General features: G+C 35.4%; 1 pseudogene across 1 annotated transcript; it reads right to left on the reverse strand.

Moving 5' to 3' along the window:
• Nucleotides 1-10,547: 10,547 nt before the first annotated feature.
• Nucleotides 10,548-13,090, reverse strand: LOC143543126 (scarecrow-like protein 11 pseudogene; annotated as a pseudogene). Its single transcript, XR_013137022.1, has 2 exons — nucleotides 13,057-13,090; nucleotides 10,548-12,875 (listed from the first exon to the last, which is right to left on the reverse strand). The product of XR_013137022.1 is annotated as a scarecrow-like protein 11 pseudogene (transcript).
• Between the last annotated feature and the right edge of the window lie 9,944 nt (nucleotides 13,091-23,034).

Below are 23,034 nucleotides of genomic sequence, written 5' to 3' on the forward strand. Positions count from 1 at the left end.
TAAAAAACAAACCCCTAGTATGGGGCACCAAGAAATGACCCTCGCCCATGCTAGTGTGAGTAAAGGGCAAAGTAGTAGTCAAACGAGTGCACAAGGTTGCAAGGCTTGCCTGTTAGCAAGCACCGCCACAAAAAAAAAAAAAAAAAGCCCACGAGGTTGCAGTTATCTACGCCCTACCCATGACTATGTACTGACCTGGCTATCAACATGTGCATGTACATGTACAACAGAGTGATATACTATAATACAATATAATGTGATGCGATATGATATAACAGAGTATAATATAGTTATAGTATAATACAATACATAACATAACATAACATAACATAACATAACATAACATAACATAACATAACATAATACTGTACACGTACCTATACAACGGATGCCTGAGGCCCCGAGGCTAGTATCAGTCTGCTCTAAACGAACACTGCCAATCGTGGTCCACCAATGCAACAACTCGTCATCCGGGGCTTGGTGTATGCTCTCTGTGATAATCGGAAGGCGTATCTCCTCCGACGTGTACAAGACAGTTTCCACGACAAACTATTCCAATGAAAGAAAATGATTGACCCCAAAAATACAGAAAGACTAAAAAAAAACAAAAAAAAAACACCTGAAATGGAACGTAGAGTAAAACTCTAGCATGAGTGTCACACCCCGACCAAAGGCGGCGGATCATGCCGGGATGCGACGGATTATCCATAAGCGCATGACACTATTTAAAACAACAGTATTTAACAACTCATTTAATTTCACAACATCAAAATGTCATATAACAATATTCATAGATAATCATAACAAAATATAACAAATAAATATATTGTTCAATTTGCTAATATCCTAATGGTCTTCGTTACATTTTCTCCAAACTCCATAATCAACTTAACGTCAAACCTGTAACATTGCATAAAATAAAGTTTATCAACACAAAGGTTGGTGAGCAATTCATAGTTTTTGAACAATATGTATATAATAAGAAACACCACAACTTGTATACGAAACAATAAATAATAGCAACAATTTTGATAAAAATGAGGTCGCTAATAAGAATACATTAGCGGCACCGTCTATAAGAGAATACCAAATAGATTCGGATTTCCAATGAGATCGTTAATAAGAATACATTAACGACACCGTGCTATAAGAGAATACAAGATAGTTCACGGATTTATGAATCAACCCTCCAAAAGCGGTAAACACATTAGCATGTAAGCATAGAACAACAAATCGAGCATTTATTTAAGTAAAGTATACAATAAAGTTTGTGGTTTATGACTCAAGTATAAAGAATTTAGTTTGAATAATGTATGCAATATCACCCCCATAACAAAAGATGGAAAACGGGGTATGAAAGTACTCACATTCAAGTATAAAACTTGGTCGGTAAAAGACGGGAAAACAGAAGGACGCGTCTAACAAGCAAAGCCTAAATAAAAGTAAAAAGCCTTGAATTAGAAAGGTTGTTTTAGGAAAGCTTTACAATAAATTATAAGAAATGTAAACAATTAAAGTTTAAGGTTTAAAATGTAACTATTTAAGAAATTATAACAATAGTCCCTCAAAAATGTGAGTTTGCTTGAAACCGGGTTAAGTATCTAGCCTTAATATTTACTCAACCTATGTTAAGTAATGAGGTGGGTAAAAATGCAAGAATGCAAGTCTCTTTATAATATAGATACTAAAACGGGTTTTAACGAGTGTTCAGGTTGTTGGTTCGGAACTTGACAATTGGTCAAACCCATAGTCAACTTTCCAAAATATTCAATGTTATGAGATAACTCATAAAAATTAAGTGAGACTTAACCAAGTATGTAGTTCTATTGTTTTAGAACTAACAACGCATGTTAAGCGGGTGTTCGGTTTTGTCGGTCCAAACTTTGTTATAAGATCAAGTTAGATCCAACATTCCCAAGTACTTAAGAAAATAATAAAAATCAGTTTATAAAGTATTTTTAAAGATTTATACAAGTCTTGATAGCTAAAAACACACTTGTGTGTCTTAAGCGAGTGAAAATTGGTTTAGTTCGGTTTGGTTCGGTTTCCATCTCACAATAAGTTCATAGATGGTTTCCACATGCCCAAATATCAAAGAACTTGTATAATAATTTATAAATGAAGATACTTAAGTTTTACAACCAAAAATTTAACAATAAAGTCTTTAAACGAAAGTTCGGTCTTCAGTTCGGGTCTGGTTTTAGGTTAAGACCGAGGTAAGATTCTACAAACCCATAACCATAGAACTTATATAAATGATTTTAGAAACTTAAATTTAACATTAAGCATGTTTAAACAGTTATTTAACAAAGCTAGTAAACAAAGTTTGGTTTACGGTTTGGAGCTATTTACGGTTAAACCGAAGCTAGTCTCTTCAAACCTATAACCATGGAACTTAATAAATAAACAATATGAGCATAAGTTAAGCATGGTTAGTAAGCAATAGTAAAGTTAGATGGTTAGATGCGGAAAATATATAACAAAGACCACGAAAGTCCTCCATGTAGCCTTGCCTTACGAGGCCCGAAACTTAACCGACCGAGGTCGGAAAAGTGACCACCAAAGGTAAAAAGGGGTGTATATTATATATATGTTGTTCCATATGCTTCAAGTATAAATTAAGAGTTAGTAACAAATAAAAATGAAAAACTACATCAGTTTGACTTTGGAAGTCAAACTTGACATAAACATGAAAATAACCTTGAATGATCTTTGAATTTGAGTGAGGGAAAGAGTAATGAGCAGGGATTGTAGTGGGAGAGGGCCTTGTATTTATAGGGGGGGCTTAAAGGGGTTAAACAAGGGGTTTAATGGTTAAAACTCGGATTTTTTGGACAATAGAACCAACAAACAAACATAACATGCAGGTCTGTCTGGTGACCCCATCGCGCCACATGATGCCCATGGAGCTCACCCATCGCGCCACGCTATGGGGGTGGGCGCCTGATATTTTCAAACTTTCAAAAATGACAGTTTTGGCCACCGGAGTTCGTTTTAAGTGATTTTAAAGCGTTTTAAAGACCGAAAAGGATGTTTTCGAGACCCAACAAGTGTAACATTATTGTAACATAAAAACCATCATTTTGATTATTTCATAAGTTTCGGTTTACAAAATGGGTCAGGTTACATGTCAAACGAATACAAAAACAAATACAACCGAGACCCGAATTTGACGGATGTCACAATGAGCTCCCGATGCGCATGGTGGGCCAAGGTAAATTATCTAGTCCATGACCGTCTTCCGAGCCCTCTCGCCACAACCCCGATAATGGAAGTCATCTGAGCCCTCTCACTATAACCGTTTATAAAGGCTCAACACATGGTCGTGTCAGGTCGCGGCCTCATCCATCAGAGCTACTAGAAGGAGATCAATGCGGTGCTACCACCTTCGAACTGCATATAATGGTAATATACTAAAACCGCATCCCCCTTAATTGGGAGCTGCTGCTGGTGCTTCACTATCGTGTCATCATTCTCCATCTTTATTTTAAATTGTATTTAAAATAATTAGTTATTTATTTTTAAAAATTAATTACTTATTTTTTAAAAAGTATTTTTTCAAGTTTTAGTTGTTTTAGAAATTATTCTAAAATTTTAATTTAAAAAGTAATTAAAAAAGTAATCCATTATAAGAAATAAAAAAATAATTATTTAAAAGTGTTATGAATAAATGGTTTTTTTTTTGTTACTATTAATTCAAAAAAGTAACTAATTAAATTGTATTTTAAAAATTAATTAGTTATTGATTTTAAAAAATTAAATAGTAAATTATTAAAAAGACTTTTTAAAAATTTTAATTGTTTTAAAATTTTAAGTTGAAAAGTAATTAAAAGAGTAACTAATTATAAGAAATTAAAAAATAATTAACTTAAAATTTTTATAAATAAATGGTTTTTTATAATATTAAAAAAAGTAATTAATTTAAAAATTAACTAATTGAAAGATATTAAAAAAACTAAAGAACAATCCGCCGCGCATACACCCGTACATGGTGGACTCCTTCATTTTCTTCAACTAAACCAAAAATGTAGATGAAACCCAATTCGTAAACACAATTCAAAACCCCAAACACGATTCCTAACCCGATTATTATCGAGTGTAAAGAGAGATTAAAACGATTAAAAACGTACATTGGTTTGTGAATACGTGATCTCGACTGGTCGTTGTTGTCAAGTGGATTAATCTTGAGCGTGTAGTGTTCATTAAGTGTTTGAACAAACTTAATTGTGTTTAATAATGATAAATCAAGTGTTAAGGGATGTTTATGATATGTTGCATTAATGATGAACTAATATGTAACATCCTAAAATTTTTAATGTTGAATAAAGAAAGTTACGTTTAGTGATTTCGCGTTATTAATTAATATCGAGTAAGGAGCGGATCATGGACTTAGATTAAGTGAGATGGGTTAAATGAGAATGGGCCTTAGGTCCATGGGCTTTAAGAGATATAAATATCCCCTAAACCCTAAACTATCATTCATTCCATCTTATCCTCTAACACTCCAAAACACACACACCACACGCCACACGCACCGCCGGCGGCCGAGGGAGAGGAACGAACAAGATCCGAGAGAGAGTGAGCGATTAGTTGTGACTAACAAGTTAAACGAGATCCAAACGAGCACAAAAAGGTATGATTCTTGATCTTTAAAGTTTAAAGATCCAAGCTTTATAGTACATATACGACCGAAAACGGTTGGGGAACGTATTGGGTAATGTCGAACCATAACAAGGGTGTTAAAATCGCCAAAATGGTTGATAGAAACCAAACAGTGGCTGAACTGGGCAACTTCGCCGCGAACTGGGCAACTTCGCCTTCAAAGCGATAACTTCGCCTTCAAAGCGATAACTTCGCCTGAGGCCAAATTCGCCTAATTGATAACTTCGCTTACGGCCAAGTTCGCCTAACTGGTAACTTCGCCTGAGGCCAAGTTCGCATAATTGATAACTTCGCTTACGGCCAAGTTCGCCTAACTGGTAACTTCGCCTAAAGCTAAGTTCGCTTAAGGTTTAACTTCGCTTAAAGCTAAGTTCGCCTAAGGTTTTACTTCGCTTAAAGTCAAGTTCGATTAGAAAATAAATTAAAAACCTAATGAAAAATGTGTTAAGACAGTTAATGTTAATAAAATTTTTCCAAGCTGACCTGGCAGCTCGACCCCAGCCAGGGGCTCTGCCCCTTGGACCCTGCTAGGGGCTGCCGCCCCTAGACCTCGCTGCCAGGGGCGCTGCCCCCGGACCCCCGTTCGTTGTGGGTAGTAATTAAGATTAGAAAGATGATATAAGTAGTGATAGTTAATTGATACGTACACTTGTTATACAGTCAGCCGTGCACAACTGAAGAAAGGGATTACGATTAACGGTGAACGTAACCGTGTTCAAGTGAGTTTCTAGCCCCACTTTTGTGTTATGTTTTCGGGGCTGTGTGCATACTCGATATGTTTGTTAATACGCTTATCCTAAGAGATAAGTGTATGCCTTATGTGAATAATGTGATATGTATGAATGATGGCTTGACGGTACGTGAACGATCTTCGGATATTGCACGTACTATCAGGTTGTAACGCTAAGTATAAGGTAAGTATGATATGTATGCTTATGTGTATGAATGTGATAAAGTTAATAAAAGAATGAAAGGATGGTTGTATGGTTACGAAGAGGGTATCGGGCCCTAATAATACTCGAGGTATGATGTATGGTTGTATGGTAATGAAGAGGGAATCGAACCCTACTAATATTCGAGAACTAGGGAACCGAACCCTACTAATATTCGAGGAAAGAGGGACCAGACCCTTATAATATATGTGATGTTAGGGACCAGACCCTTATAATATCTGTGATGTTAGGGACCAGACCCTTATAATATCTGTGATGTTAGGGACCAGACCCTTATAATATCTGTGAGGTTATAGGGCGAAAGGCTCTTTAAAACGTATGATTATGTATGTAAAGAAAGTATGAAAGTATGAAAGTATGAATGAAAGAATATAAGTTTATGTGTATTGTATAGTGTATGATTAACTAGAACTCACTCAGCGTAGCTGACTTTTAGTATGCACGTAGGTGAGTAGGATGAGGCAGCTCGCTTGAGGAGACACGTGGCACCGAATAAGAGGCTGGCATCGGAAGACTCAAGACGTTTAAGTGTAATGTTTCGTTAATTTTGAAAGACAAAATGATGTTTTAAGACAAGACGTGTTTTGTTATGAAATGTTTTATGAAAGCTTTTATATTCCGCGAATGTTTTAATTAACTCTGATATTTAGAACTGCGTTTATGAGTAAATCCAACACGAAAGTAGGGCTACCGGTAACGGGGCCTTACATAATACCTTTTCATGTCACACTAGGTTAATTAGGTCATTATTAAAACATTAAGATTGATTAAAGTTTAAACAGTTGTTTCCCTAACAAAGAAGTCGTTTATATGGAATGAACGAATTCAATGAATTGGTTGCAACGATAATCTACGTTGATTTGTGTAATGATTGGAAGTATGCTCAATGTTCTACATTCATGAAATACTCCTTCCGTCCCTTTTAAGTGTCATGTTTTGGAAAATACAGAGTTCAATGTAAATTAAATGATTACTTTTTTTACTTAAAAAATGACAATAATGCCTTTGGAAATTGGGTCCATCAATATTGTTTATTAATGCTCAATTTGAAAATTACCTAACAAATTTTGAAAGTGAACATTTTATCGGGACAAAAAAAAAGAAATATGAACACTTTTAATGGGAAGCAGGAAGTGTAATAGAAATGTGTATTGCGTTGCAAATTGTCTCGCCACGGCATTGCGTGGGTTTCCAACTAGTGTGTGTATATATTTCTATTGGTATTATATATTAACCCATTTACTTTGCATGATTATCGCTAAGGGCACTCATGGTTTGGTTTCAAATCGTGAAACTGCCCAAAAACCGGTCATTGGTTTTGGTTCCGTGATCGTTTTGCTTTGTTTTGTTTAACTTTTGATCAATTTCAAAATTTCAAAACCGTAACTAGCTGTTTGGTTCATGGTTTATATCAAAAACCAATCATATAAAACTGAACAACAAGATTTAATATATATATATATATATATATATATATATCAATCAATCATACCGAGTGGAATCCCACCAATAGCAAAACTATAAGTAGGGTTTGAGAAATGTGGGATGTTGGCACGCTGTACCTCAATCCAATGGGATAGAGAGATGGCTTCTAGACAGACCATCAACTCTAAAAACATATGTATGAGGGAATATAAGAGGAAATTAAAGTTCAACATTAATATAATTAAGAATAACACGTAGTAAAAATAATAATACTAATGCATATATAAATAAAAATAATAATATATGAAAAGAAAATAACATAATGGTGTGTGATCAAAATAAGGTAAAGAGAAGCCCTTAAGGTATTCATTTCTCCCTAAAAATCCTTAACTTTAATTCTACGTCTCCAAGAATTCATATTCTCAACCATGTCCTTGGAGAGGTTTAGGTCTAGAAAATCATGCCTAATCCTCTCATCCCAAGTCAATTTAGGTCGGCCTCTACCCATCCTCCTCTCTATATTAATGTTTTCTACCGATCTAGCAGGATTCGTCGCCTGTCATCTCTTCACATGTCTAAACCATCTCAATCTCCAATCTCTTATCTTGTAGAATATGTTAGCTACCCCTAATCTCTCTCGAAACACATCGTTTCTTATTCGGTCTAACCTTGTGTGTTCGCACATCCAGCGTAGCATTCTCATCTCTGCTGCTTCCATCTTCCGCACTTGTGCCTTCTTGATGGCCCAACAATCTGTTCTGTATAGCATTGCAGGTCTAACTGCGACCTTATAAAATTTTCCCTTTAGTTTAGTTGGAAATCTCTTGTCGCACAATATACCTGTGGCTGCTCTCCATCTACACCATCCTACCTGAACTCGATGGGCCACATCACTGTATAATTCCCCATCGCTCTGAACAAATGATCCTAGATACTTGAACTTCGTTACCTACGGAACCACTTGCCTTTAATGGCGATCTGAACGTCCTCATTGTCAATTACCCCACCAAAATCACAGTAGAGGTACTTCGTCTTAGAGCGACTAATTCTTAAACCTTTTGTTTTTAAGATTGTTCGCCACTCCTCTAGCCTCATGTTTAGATCTTGTTTTCTCTCAACAACTAACACAATATCGTCTGCGAACATCATGCACCACGGGAGTGTCTCCTGAATCGACTTTGACAACTCATCCAAGACTACTGCAAAAAGAAACAGACTCAACGCTGACCCCTGGTGAAGGCCTACCTACACGGGGAAGAAATTAGTATCCCCCACGGGCGCACGAACACTTGTTGCACTTCTGGTATACATATCCGTAATTATCTCTATATATTTCATCGGGACCCCTCTACCCTCCATCATTACCAAAGCACTTGGCGTGGCACACCGCCGTACACCTTTTCTAGGTCAATAAACACCATGTGAAGGTCACCACAGTTCACAACAAGCGTTTCATCATCTTCGAGTTCAAGATCCTCGATTCTAAAACCTTTTTCCTTGAAGGTCACACTTCTTCTCTCTATACTTTTCCATCAATCTTATTATAATGTGTATTTGCCTCTATGGAGACAAGAGCAAATTAAGAAACTTAATTTTAAATAATTTGCAATCAATAATACACAAAGTACATATATAAAAAAAAGGATAAACTTGTCTTTTAAACACATAATTCATACGGTTTATTTTAACTCTTTAAACTATTTACATTTTTGCACCCCAACTTTTGTCAAATGAAAGAATAATTACATGTTTTTTCTTTCATCTTTAACCATATATTAATTTAAATTTCAATTTTAAACCAACTCCCTCCCCCCACAATTTTAAACGACCATAACTTTTTCGTACATTAATATTTTTCTAAAAAAGTTAAACCATAAAAATGAGCATTTTATTCACTTTAATTTGAATATAATATTACTATAGTTTTATAAATTAAATAAATTACTACGTTGGATGTTTAGTCAGTTTTGATAGTCCTATGTTATCCCGTGAGTCCAACCGTTAGTAACATTTTTTTGACGTCGAAAACCAAACACTAAAACCACACCAATGACCGGTTTTAAGGGTTTAGACCGAACCATGAATACCAAATACCCGCCACATCGCGCGGGCACCCTTATAGTATATACATGTGTGTGTGGTTTGGATCAAATACAAATGAAATTAACATGATAATTGTGAGAATCAAGTATAGTAATTATATATACAGTTAGAGTAATTATGTAATTATGCTAATTGCAAGTAATTATTCTACTTGATTCTCACAATTAACAGTTTAATTTTATTTGTACGTTAACTTTTCCATATATATATATATATTATACAAACGATTTGGCTTACAATTTCACCTAAAAACTATTTAAACCGGATCCTAAACACCCCTTATTCGCCTTCACTAAATTTATAGTTTTGATTTTACAGCCTTGAGTAACAAAAAAAAAATAAACATACTAAATATGTTTTTATATAATAATACGGAGTTGGGAGATTAGTTTGTGAGAATCGAAAGGCTTGTGTTTTTATTACACACTTTTACAAGCCTGATGGAATGACAAGTTTTGGGTTTGCAAATTGTCTAACACGAATATGACTTATATATTTATTCGTGTTTTACTGTCGTAACATTCTAATCTGGCCTATTTACTAGTTTATTTAAAAGAAACAACACCAACTCATTTTTATATTAAAGCCATGTGTTTTACCTAGTGAGTGTGAGGAGTTAGTCTCGCTATGCACAAATTTAATACAATTATGTGTTACACATGATAACTGGTTTATTTTTTAAAATTTAATACAATCAAATAACGGAAACATAGATTAATATTCAACATTTTAGAAACATTACATAATTAAAAAAAAAACTTAATAAAATTACTAAAAACATAATATAATATATGAACTTCATTTTTTTACTAATTCCGTCTTTTATTATTTCAGACAGTTCAGGATTCTCTCATATCAAATGTTCGATGTTGTCCTTGAGTATTTTTGAAATGCTACCTTGGTTTCTTTTTCGAACACGCTTATTTCAAATAATCGTTTACTATGTTTAATTAATCAATCATTATTTTCTCTAAATAATATTCTAAGATTAGACCTCCATATATATGATTCATCGTTTACACTCTCTAAATGTTTCGACTAGCTTACGTTGCTATGTGCCCCTTTGAGATCAACTCAGTTGTAACACATCACACACAACCTTGTCATACTCTTCATAAGCAATATACTTCTGTTCTCTTTATTCAATTTTTACTATTTTCAAAGAGCTAAAGAGATTCTAATTACAAATTGCCAAATGTTCCATTTCATGTATTATAATTCTATCTTCATTTGTCAAATGTTGCAACTGATTCAACACCACCTGATCAAACAAACAAACAAACACCATATATGTATTCTTTCACATGATCTAACTACCTTTGGCTTGTCGAATCATGTATTCTAGCAAAATCAATAACTTGCCCAGCAACATGATCTTCTACCTAAGAACAATTATAACTTTGGTCAACAAGCCGGTTTCCATAAAGAAATTGCATACAAAATACGCCCTTTCCACCCTTGCAACATCCAGTAACCATCTTCATCAATGATAAAATCTTTATGGTAATCAGAAGCCCCTCTATCTTTAACCTTCTTCACAACCTCTCGATCAATCGCCACCTGGCGAAACCCAGTCCGTTGAATCCTAACCTGCCATTGCTTATAAGTCTCGGGTCGTTCAATCCTCTCACCTTTTTCACAAGCAATAACATTCATCGCCTCGCGTCCCCACATCGTTTTCTCAACCAGCATTCGTTCTTCATTCAAACGGTCGACAGTTGCATCGAGCATATCAAACAAAGAAGAAAAGAAAAACAAAGCCTCTAAATCTTGTCAGAAAAAACGGTACACCATACGACCCGTTCACAACCCCGTGTACAAAGATCTCTGGGTTCATTTTCCTAATGAGATCTAAAACCTTTTTCCTTGGACTATCCACTGTCACTGTTTCATCAAGCAAGTTTCTAAACCGGTAACCACAGTTCACAACAAGCATTTCATCATCGTCGAGTTCAAGATCCTCGATTCTAATCGTTTCCCATTTTTGTGCTATAGCTTTAAACTTAAACCTAACACCAAATGTTTCAGCATAGTGTGCTAACCGACGGCCTGTTTCTTCAACCCGTTGGGATGGTCGAAAACCAGGATATGGGAAGTCAATCCCAGTTATTCGAACCTCGGGTGGACCGCCAGGCCTCGTTGAAAGCTGCTGTATAAGACACGGCCATTGGAAACCGTGAAGAATTCCAAAATCTATTATGTGGAGTTTAGCTTTGTTTTGTGCAACCTGCATAATAGTCTTGTTTGAAACAAAATGGGATATTTTAGTAAATGGGAAGCATCCGAGGAACAAACGGTATGCTTTCAGTACATCAGCAGCGGACGTGGGTGTAGAAAGAAGGGCTTTGTAGATCCGGGTTCCTGACCCGGCCATACGGGCTTCAAGCCCATCAGAAAAGTAATGGGCCAGTCTTTGCATCCCATCACCTGTTGGTGAAGCATGCTCTATTATGCGTTTCAGTAGATCGGTTACACCCCTTTGATCATTGATGGAAACCGATTGTGCGCATAGGGTCAAAAGTATTCTTAAATCCACTGCTTCACTTTGTTTCCTACGACGCGGTTTCATCAAATCAGATCCCTTAGGTTGAACTTTATAAGCGTTCTGTTTGCAAACAAAATCACATTGAAAAGGATGAGTTTTGGGTCCCCCACAAAGCAACACATCATCAAACATCTCAGATCTCACAGCCGGTTCACTATAAACTGCAGACTGCTTTAAATTTCTTTCATCTTCAACAAGATTTTCAAAATAAGGATTCTTTTTGCCTCTTGATCCATATGGAATGAAGATACCGTTGGATAAAAACCTACTTGCTTCGTCTGTACCCATCTGAAATTGCACGTTAGATCGGTTACCATAAGCCTTATCTGGAAAACTTAATATACTCACGGGTGAAGTCATAAATCCATCAACCATTATACTAGTACTGCTAAACAAGTTGTAAGATGGATGGAATCTGGATTGTGAATCAAAACTGATCATTGTATTCGGTAACAAAGAAGATTCACTGATATCATAGGCATGATCTGTACCACTCATAGAGCTGCTGGTGCCAAAAGCTATGAACTTTACGGGACGATCTTGATTTTGATCTTGATATTGAACTTGACCATGTTCTTGACCATAATAATAGGTTACGGATTCTGCCGCAGGATATTGATCTTCATCTTGATGCCGATATTGAACTTGATCTTGGTCTTGACCATAATCTTGATTTTGAACTTTACCGCAATTTTGATCTTGACCGTGATCTTGAACTCGGCCATTATCTTGATCTCGACCATAATCTTGACCGTGAATCTGATCTCGACCATCATCTTGATCTTGACCATAATCTTGAACTTGGCCATAATCTTGAAGTTGACAATAATCTTGATCTTGACCATAGTCTTGATCTTGACCACAATCTTGATCTTGATCTTGATCTTGATCATTAACCATTAGAGCATTATAAAATGACTTTTCGGCCTCTTGAAGCTCGGCAGACTCTTGAAACATGCAGTTTCTATCCCCTATATCTTCCTCCATTAGCATCTGATTTATATAGTTGAGTACTATATCACTAAAATCAGAATCATCCTGAATATCTCCTACAGAATCAGGCAAGCTTTCGGGTTGATGCACAAGATTCCCATCTATAAACAACTCATTGAAATTCATTGCCTCTAGAAGACTCTGATCCAAACTCGACAAACCACTGTTCGCCTTCAATCGTCCATCCATGGCGACTATTTCAATAGAACAATTTTTATAAATACCATTCCAGGATTACTGGTGATTTTGTGTGTATATACACAGGGTCAGAAAACATTTGGAAACATCATAACTGAATTCGAACTATCAACAACTACACATATGATTCATAATGCAATAAGGTAACTGTGGGCGAGTGAGTATAAAGAGATTTACCAGAGAATAATCCTAGGAGTAGATGCGATCTGGAGAAAGTAAACGACTGATTGAAAACGTGGAACTGATTTTGGGAGTTGACTTTGATAGAAGAAACGCATCAATAATATTATCTACATGTAATTGTAACTTGTTTAATAATTAATTAATTACTCATTAAAAAACATATAAAGATTCATGCCACTGAAACATTATTATATACGGAGTATATATATATTGTTCATCTTTTAGAATTCTACTACATCTTATTGATCGTGTATTTATATACGATATGTTGAATATTATTTATTTATTTATTTATTAATTGAATTGATACTATTACAAAATATACTACTTTGGTTGGTTTTTACATTTTGAATGTTATGAATTTTTGAACGGTGAACACATGTACTCCTAAAATCAACTTATTTATAGCCTAGTTAATGAGATTCACGCCTGCATCGCCACATATCACTAGACCAAGAGACATCAGCCACTGAAACATTATTAATATCCAACTAGTTTTCTGGCCCTGCACACAGGCCCGGTTTTTTTACAGTTCTTGTGCGACGTATCTTTATATAAGGTATCATGATCAGATGGATAGGTAGCAAGCTATGGATGTCAGTTCGTGGTTGCATATTCATTGATGCAAAACTTAGCATTTCTAGAGCTAATTAATCACATTGAGATTGTGAACGTCCATATGGTTGTTCAAGTATGCTTTGTGATTGCTTTGATGGAGGCAAATCGTCTACTTACTCAAATTAGTTAGAATGGTTGTTCAGTATTATACGGGTTCACTGGTAATATATTAAAGCATGTTACCACTTACCAGATCTGCCACGATGGTGTCGTTTAGCATGATTTTTGGCGGGAAGAGCGGGAGGCAGTGGCGGAGCCAGCAAATTTTTTTACAGGGGTCAGAATGTTTTTGGGTCGGTAATCAGTTGACTATCTCTGTATAATATTTTTTCGGTCTGGTTCTAGTGTCCGGGTCAGATAATCGGTATATAATATTTTTTTGCTCTGGTTCGGTTGTTACAATCGGGTCAAATCGGATCGGGTCATATATATATATATACACACACAAAAAAAAAAGAGAAATAATACAAAATATCATATAAACCTAAAAAGTACGTGAAACTTCAATTGAAATGCATCATTAAAATACAAAATATCGAAAGTTGTTTTCTATATATATATATATATATATATATATATAAATCTAACAAATATATCATCTAGTTCGACATTAATAAGCAAGTATTTCTCATTGAAATAAATAAAAATATTGTTTAAACTTTATCACCCATTTAGTTAGGCAAATTGGACTTCACGTACTTCCTCGCCGAAAAGCATCTTTTAAAGCTTGCGATTGTGACGAGTAATACGAGACCTAACTTAAATAAACGACATACCAATGCAAATGAAGTTGGTAAGTAAAACAATGCAAATAGAAAGCCGAAACATTTTCTTGTAAAATTAAAGCTCTTAATTCACTAAACTCATCTGACATATTACTTGCATCATCGTAACCTTTTTTTTAATTAAAATAAATGTAAAGAGTTGGGCTCAAAAATTGGGTATAGATTGATGGGCATTCATGCTTAAATTTATATTGAAATTGTTTATATTAAACTCAAATTTAACTAGATAAATTTTATATATACATTTATATAATTATAATTGTAAATATGTAAATTTATTTTTATTAGGGACAGTATCAAAATATTATTGAGTCTTTTCGAAATTCCACAGGGGTCATTTTATGGCTTTTGAAATTTCACAAGGATCGGTGTCAAAATTTCACTGGGTCTTGGGATTTTAACACATACCACTAGTTTTTTTTTTTTTTTTTTTTTTTTTTTTTTTTTTTCACATAGGTTGGCCAACACTCGTACCTAAAAGGTAGGTCCATCATGTTAGGATATTTTTTGCCCATAAGAAAGCCCAACAAATTTTAGTCTACATGGGTTTAATACTACTATTATTATAGTTATTAGTAATAAAGAATATATATATATATATATATATATATATATATATATATTTGTGTTTTATTGGTTCATCCGTGCATACACACAAACCATAAATGGTTTTTTAGGCTTGTGTATTATTGATGTGGTGATATCTATCTTGGGCCCCAAGACTAATGAATCAAAAGAAGTAAAACGGTTTTCTTGGTTTTGATCGGCCGACATCACTCAACATATAAATCAAATTGCTTTCTTCATTCGTATGATTACGCAACAGAAGAGAGAAAATAATTGAGAACTTCTTTTGGATATTCCTTTGCTGCCAACAACAACAGAGACACAAAGAAATAGAAGTTTGGTGTTCTTTCTTTTGGTATTTTGTGAAGAGATAAGAGACGTTTTAAAGACCGGGTATTTTCTCGTTGGTGTTACTTCTTACTCGTTTGTTTTATTCCATATACTTGATGTTAGTTTGTACCAAGTATATGATGATTTGTGTATGCCTCTAGTTTTACCTAGAGAAGACTTTGTATTTCTATTATTGGTGATAGTGGATTTGAAGCGGCTCTAGTAGTCCTGTGGTTTTTACTTCCGCCTTGAAAGGTTTTCCACGCTAAATCTATTGTATCATATTTATTTTTAAATACCCTATATGTTTGCATCCTCATTGGTTCATTTGGGTTGGGAAAAAGTTTAGCCAAACAAAGATTAATTCAACAATTTTGTTTACCGTTCGTGGATAGGTGGTCGTTTTTCCCAACAGAGTGGTATCAAAGCTTCGGCTCTCGTTCTTGGGTTAAGGCTTGTTTGGATGGAAGCTAAAACAGTTAGGTGGTCGTTTTTCCCAACAGAAACATGTTCCGAATATTAGACTTAATTTGATATCCGCGAGCACATTAGATGATGATGGTTTCCACAGTACCTTTGGTGGTGGAATTTGGAAACTCACTCGTGGTTCGTTGATCGTGGCAAGAGATGAAAGAACTTCAAAGTTATACATGGCACATCCAAAGATTTTCATAGACTCGGTTAATTCATTAATGAATTCTGATGTGACTGATTTGTGGCATAAGAGACTTGCTCACATGAGTAAAAAGGGGATGTCTATTTTATTGAAGAAAGATGGCTTGTCCGGTGTGAAAGATGTTCATTTGAAGAAGTATTCTCATTGTATGAATGGTAAGTAAAAGAGAGTTTCTTTTCATAGTCATTCGCGTCATAAAAAAGAAAGTATACTTGACTTGGTGCATTCAGACGTATGTGTTCCTATGAAGACTAGAACACTTGGGGGCTGTTTATATTTTGTCATATTTATAGATGATCATTCAAGGAAGGTATGAGTTTATACTTTAAAGTCTAAAGATCAAGTATTTGATGTTTTTAAGCAGTTTCATTCCTAGTTGAGAGACAGACTGGGAAGAAGCTCAAGTGTATTCGTACAGATAATGGAGGTGAATAGATTGGTCCTTTAAATGCTTATTGTAGAGAGAAAGATATTCGACACCAAAGGCCACCTCCAAAGACACCACAGTTGAATGGTTTAGCAGAACGGATGAACAAAACGTTGGTTGAAAGGTTTAAATGTTTGCTCTCACTTGCAGGATTGCCTATATCCTTTTGGGGAGAAGCTTTAAATACAACGGTACATGTTATTAATCTTACTCCTTGTATTCCTTTGCATAATGATGTTCCTGACAGGGGTTGGAGTGGCAAAGATGTTTCGTATCGTCATTTGCGGGTCTTTGGATGCAAAGAATTTGTGCATATTCTCAAATATGAAAGATCAAAGCTTGACGTGAAGTCCAAACAGTGTATATTCCTTGGTTATGGGCAAGATGAGTTTGGATATAGGCTATATGATCCGGTTTTAAAGAAGTTTGTAAGAAGTCATGATGTTGTGTTTGTGGAAGATGAGAGTTTGAAAGATATTGAGAAGACACAGGTAGTTCCTCTGTACACTGATGATCTCATTGATTTGGATCCTATTCCTACTTAACATTCTAAGCCACATCACGAAGATGGTATTCAAAATGACGAACAACATGGTACCGATAATGCTGATAATCAAGAGCAAATATAGTTGGATGAGGATACATCCCGAGTTACCAGTAGATATGCCTGCATTTTGTCCCACTCAGGCGGTCTACGAGAGACCGTCAACCTTCTGACTCGTTATTCGACTGGTGAGTATGTCTTACTCACTGATGGGGGAGAGCCCGAGTATTATAAAGAGGCCATGGAACATAAGCATAAAAGAGAGTGGGTTGAAGCCATGCAAGATGAGATGAATTCCTTGTATGAGAACAATACCTTTGAGTTGGTGAAATTGCCTAAGGGAAAAAGAGCTTTGAAGAACAAGTGGGTCTACAAATTAAAGACTGAAAAACATACCTCACAGCTTAGGTACAAGGCAAGATTGGTGGTCAAAGGGTTTAGTCAAAGAGAAGGTATTGATTTTGATGAGATTTTTTCTCCAGTTGTGAAGATGAGTTCCGTCAGGGTGATCCTTGGTTTAGCTGCTAGTCTTGATCTTGAAATTGAGCAAATGGATGTCAAGATAACATTCCTTCATGGTGATCTGGAGACAGAAATCTATATGGAGCAACCTGAAGTTTTTCATGTTAAAGGTAAAGAAGATTATGTTTGTAAACTTCAGAAAAGTCTTTATGGGTTGAAGCAAGCACCGAGACAGTGGTACAAGAAATTTGAGTCATTTATGGGGAAGCAAGGCTACCGAAAGAATGCGTCTGATCACTGTGTTTTCTTTAAGAGGTTTGGTGAAGATGATTTCATCATTTTATTGCTTTATGTTGATGATATGTTGATTATTGGCAAGAATGCAGAAAGAATTATCCAGCTGAAGAAAGAGTTAAGCAAGTCGTTTTCTATGAAAGACTTGCAGCCACCTAAGAATATTCTTGGCATTCGGATTACTAGAGATAGAGCTTCAAAGAAGTTGCACATGTCACAAGAGCAATACATTGAAAAGGTGCTTAACAGATTCAAGATATCTAAAGTTAATGTGGTTAGTACATCTCTTACTCCCAACTTTAAGTTAACAGAAAAAAATTGCCCTACTTCTGAAAATGATATTGAAAAGATGGATAATGTTCCATATGCATTAGCGGTTGGAAGCTTGATGTATGAAATGGTGTGTACACGGCCTGATATTGCCCATGCAATTGGTTTTGTTAGTCGGTTCTTGTCAAAACCGGGTAAGAAGCATTGGGAAGCAGTTAAGTGAATACTTAGATATTTACGAGGTACTTCCAAATTGGGTATAACATTTGGAAATGGGGAGCCGATGCTTGTTGGTTACACGGATTCTGATATGGCAGGAAATAGGGACAACATGAAATCGACTTCTAGATATTTGATATTATTTGCAGGGGGAGCTGTGTCATGGCAGTCAAGACTACAAAAGTGTGTTGCTTTGTCTACTAGCGAGGCAGAGTATATGGCTGCAACGGAAGCATGCAAATAATTATTGTGGTTGAAAAGATTTATGCAAGAGCTTGGCTTTATGCAACAGCGCTACGTGGTTCTTTGCGATAATCAAAGTGCTATTCACCTTGCTAAGAATACTATGTTTCATAAGAGAACAAAACATATTGATGTGAGGTATCATTAGATTAGAGATGCTATTGAAGACAAGTTGTTGAACCTGATAAAGTTTATACCGATCATAATTGTTCCGATATGTTGACCAAAGCTTTGGCAAGGAAGAAGTTGAAGATATGTTACTCACTCACCGGGGTGATGAGTTCTTTCTCATAGACAAAATGGGGATATTTGTTGGGATATTTTTTACCCATGAGAAAGCCCAACAAATTTTAGTCTACATGGGTTTAATACTATTATTATTATAGTTATTAGTAATAAAGAAAAAAGAAAAATATATATTTATGTATTATGGTTCATCCGTGTACACACGCAAACCATAAATGGCTTTTTAGGCTTGGGTATTATTGATGTGGTGATATCTATCTTGGGCCCCAAGGCTCATGAATCAAAAGAAGGAAAAGGGTTATCTTGGTTTTGATAGGTCGACATAACTCAACATATAAATCATATTGTTTTCTTCATTCGTATGATTACGCAACAGAAGAGAGAAAATAATTGAGAACTTCTTTTGGATATTCCTTTGCTGCCAACAATAACAGAGACACGAAGAAATAGAAGTATGGTGTTCTTTCTTTTGGTATTTTGTGAAGAGATACGAGACGTTCCAGAAACCGGGTATTTTCTCGTTGGTGTTACCTCTTACTCGTTTGGTTTATCCCATATACTTGATGTTAGTTTGTACCAAGTATATGATGATTTATGTATGCCTCTAGTTTTACCTAGAGAAGACTTTGTATTGCTATTATTGGTGATAGTGGATTTGAAGCGGCTTTAGTAGTCCCGTGGTTTTTACTCTCGTCTTGAGAGGTTTTCCACGCTAAAATTATTGTGTCATATTTATTTTTAGATACCCTATTTTTTTGCATCCACATTGGTTCATTTGGGTCGGGAAAAAGTTTAGCCAAACGAAGATTAATTCCGCAATTTTGTTTACCGTTCGTGGCTAGGTGGTCGTTTTTCCCAACACGTCATTGGCGGGAGGAAGCTGGGTTTCGTGGGTTCGATAGTAAGTGGAATGGCGCGGGGGGGGGGGGGGGGGTGTCAAAACGCAGGTGACAATTACCGAATTCCCTTTTCTTGATTTTGTGACCATGTTTTAGCTGTAGATCAGTTCTTCATGTAAGCAATAGAAAACATGATAAATATTAAACCTATGAACCTGTTATAGCATGGAGAGTAGTAATCGCAGCAGAATATGATGTGGTTGACATGTTTGTCATCTTGATCGAGTTCCCCTTTAGGATATATAGTTAAGGATGGTGTTAGGGTTTTTGAGAGGAACCCGGTTTTTTAAGAGAGGAGACACACAAAATTATTATGTGTGTGTGATTAGGTTATGATGTTAATATTTATCTCTCTTTATATACACCCAAGGGAAACCCTTTATTAGCTAGTAAAGGTAATATGGCCTATCAACAATTAACTAATATATAATAAGGTATAATTAATTATTTTGATCTATTATTATATAAATGATAATGATGGCCATATTAATAAATATATAATATATATTTATTCTTACATTCTCCACTTGGCCGAGTAATCATTTATTATGATTATTAGATAAGCCTGATTAGGAGTTAACACTCATTTTAGCTTTAAACTTAAACTGGAGCAAAGAAATACAACCATTGAATTGAACATCAGCTTAAGACCCCCATTAATCATACTGCAGTTCTTATTTAAAACCTAAGTAATTATGATCAAAATTTCAAGTAAGCCATTAAGAACGGTTGATTTGTACATTATTCGTCTATATGTCATTATGCATGCAGAACATATTAAGAGACGTACAAAATCAAAACTGACGAGTGATCGATGTCGAAAGTTCAATCAAAAATACTTATAAACTACCTTTACTAGCTAGGGCAAGTAAGGTGTCGAATCCACAGGGAATCAGTGGAAAGTGCAAGTGGAACTCAATTTCTATTATAAAAATAATTAAAGTGGACAGGTGATGTCAAGCGGTTTAGTTGATTAGTTTGTAAACAATAATATAAAAATAACCAAACTCCAGGGTTCGGGTTTTGCAACAAGTTAAGGAATTGATAAACTTCTTTAGACGGTTTCTTAATAAAATATGTAAATCAAAAGATTTAACGATTGACTGTGTTGATCGTCAGAACTGAATCCGAACAATTGACACGGCTTAATGAACATCTAATTGATAGTTGGTTTTACTTGTTGAAACACAAAATCAATAATATGGTTAACGATAAACGGGTCAATGACGAAAGAACTTAGTCTTAATTGTTGATGACCACAAATCAATTAAATGACAAACGATTAAAGCAATCAATTAAGAAAAACCGTTTAAGCACAAAAGCAAACACAAAGAATTGATTAACCAAATGATTAATCAATTACAAATCCAAAGTTAAAGTTTAGAATAACAAAACCTAACATGCAACTCAACCCTACACCCGGAGATGGTTATGAAGCCTTTAGCCTTGCATCTTGATCTTCATGCTCTTGATGGTTGTGTTGAGGAAGGTGTTCATGGATCAATCTTGTGATTAGGATGAGTGTTGATGGTGTAAGATAGCCTCCAAGAAGTCCCAAAACTGATTATGGTTGAATGGGATCGACTTTATGGTTTTTGGGCTTTAAATATAGAAGAAAATCACCCAAAAACCCATTTTCTGTCAGACCAGACCGTAATCTACGGTCTGGCCACCGTAGCTTACGGTTAGACCGTAAGCTACGGTCTGCACACTCTGCCTTACGGTCCTGCTAGCCTAAATCTTGTTTTCTTTATAGAATCTTCGTTTCAACTCCGTTTTCCTCCCCGTTTGTGGCCACGTCTTCGTATTTCAATTCTCTATCATCTCATAGATCATTACTTTCATTTACACTCCATAGTGAATGCTAAAAATTAGCTTATTTAAGCTCTGTTAAGCTCCGCACACTTGTAACCACAAACGCACTCAAAGTAATCGTGTTCACAATATATAACTAATCAAAACACACGAATTTACACACTTGATACACATATTTTTACCCACACATCACATCCCCACACTTATCATTTGCTTGCCTTCAAGCAAACTCTCATACAACACATACACCTCGATCGACGGTTCATCAATTATCAGTATTAGTACTAGTGAGGTATAAGGTCATACCCAATTCCCAAGAATTGACACTGTCAAGGTTGATAACCCACCAAACAATTTAATGATACATTTTAAAAATATGAAACCGCCCAAACGAGTGTACTTTGTTTCCGGTTAAGACACACATGTTCATACCCCTCATAATATAATATTTCTCCTCTCGGTTTAATATCTGGACCAGCAAAAAATGTGCTAGTATCTCTCTGCCCTGTATACCAAGTATGACCACAAAGTAATAAGCTTGGAAGCAAGTCATATCTCCACCCATATAAACGCTTTGACACAAATGCAAATCATGAGGACTTAAAACGGGTTGTAACGGGGCTAAGTGTAAGGGTATGGAAGGGAATTTTTGAAGTAGCTCAGACAATACGACCGGCTTATTACAAAACAACTAAATAAACAATGGCTTAATTTATTCCAACGACTAAACAACTAAACAAACTCACTGACTTTCATTTACAACTAATACTGACTAGAACATTGACTCTTTTTGAGCTTTTCTTTTACTTTTCATCATTTTTTTTTCTTTTTTTTTCAAACTCGTAATACTTGAACATTGCAAAACACAATTTTTTTTTTCACAGAAACCATAATGCTAAATACATCCTATAGATAAATACTAAAACAATTACAAACCGATTAAGCCGGATCATCTCGCAATATAACATTGGGGTTGATTGAACGAAAGAATAGGTCCAAAAATGTTTTCTAAGGGAACCAACCCCCCGCCCCTCTCATTATCCACACCCATATATCTAACGTATGAGACCCAACCCCCAATACCCACACTCTCACTCATCCAGACGAGGCTTTATCTAATTGCCTCTATCACTTTTGCATTCATACCAAGCTAAGATCTCGAAATGCTTGAGACAACCAAGTTATATATATTATGGGTATACTGGTTACTCTCTATAATAGCACTCAAATGACATGTGTATATACTATATATTATATCTGTATTATATATAAGGAAAATCTTACACACTTACCGGAGGAATTAGGCTGCCGACATGAAACATGTATACCTGTCCCCATGACTCGTTATCCCCATCTAAACGGTTCATTTTAATTGTCTAATTTTTGAAAAACATTTGCATGGGAAGACTTTCGAGAATCTTAAAAATTGACCATGACCAAAGACCTCTACTTGGAATTAATACTAACAATTAACAAGTTACAATTTCGGCTTTTGCGCACAATCAATCTACTTTAGGCCAAAAATTTCAATTTTCCCCCATCCCCACACTTGAGGTTGACATTGTCCTCAATGTTTA

This window comes from Bidens hawaiensis, unplaced genomic scaffold (assembly GCF_021521415.1).
Source record: "Bidens hawaiensis isolate Kalapana, Puna unplaced genomic scaffold, B.hawaiensis_p1.1 tig00013069_1, whole genome shotgun sequence".
In the NCBI taxonomy this organism is placed as follows: domain Eukaryota; kingdom Viridiplantae; phylum Streptophyta; class Magnoliopsida; order Asterales; family Asteraceae; genus Bidens; species Bidens hawaiensis.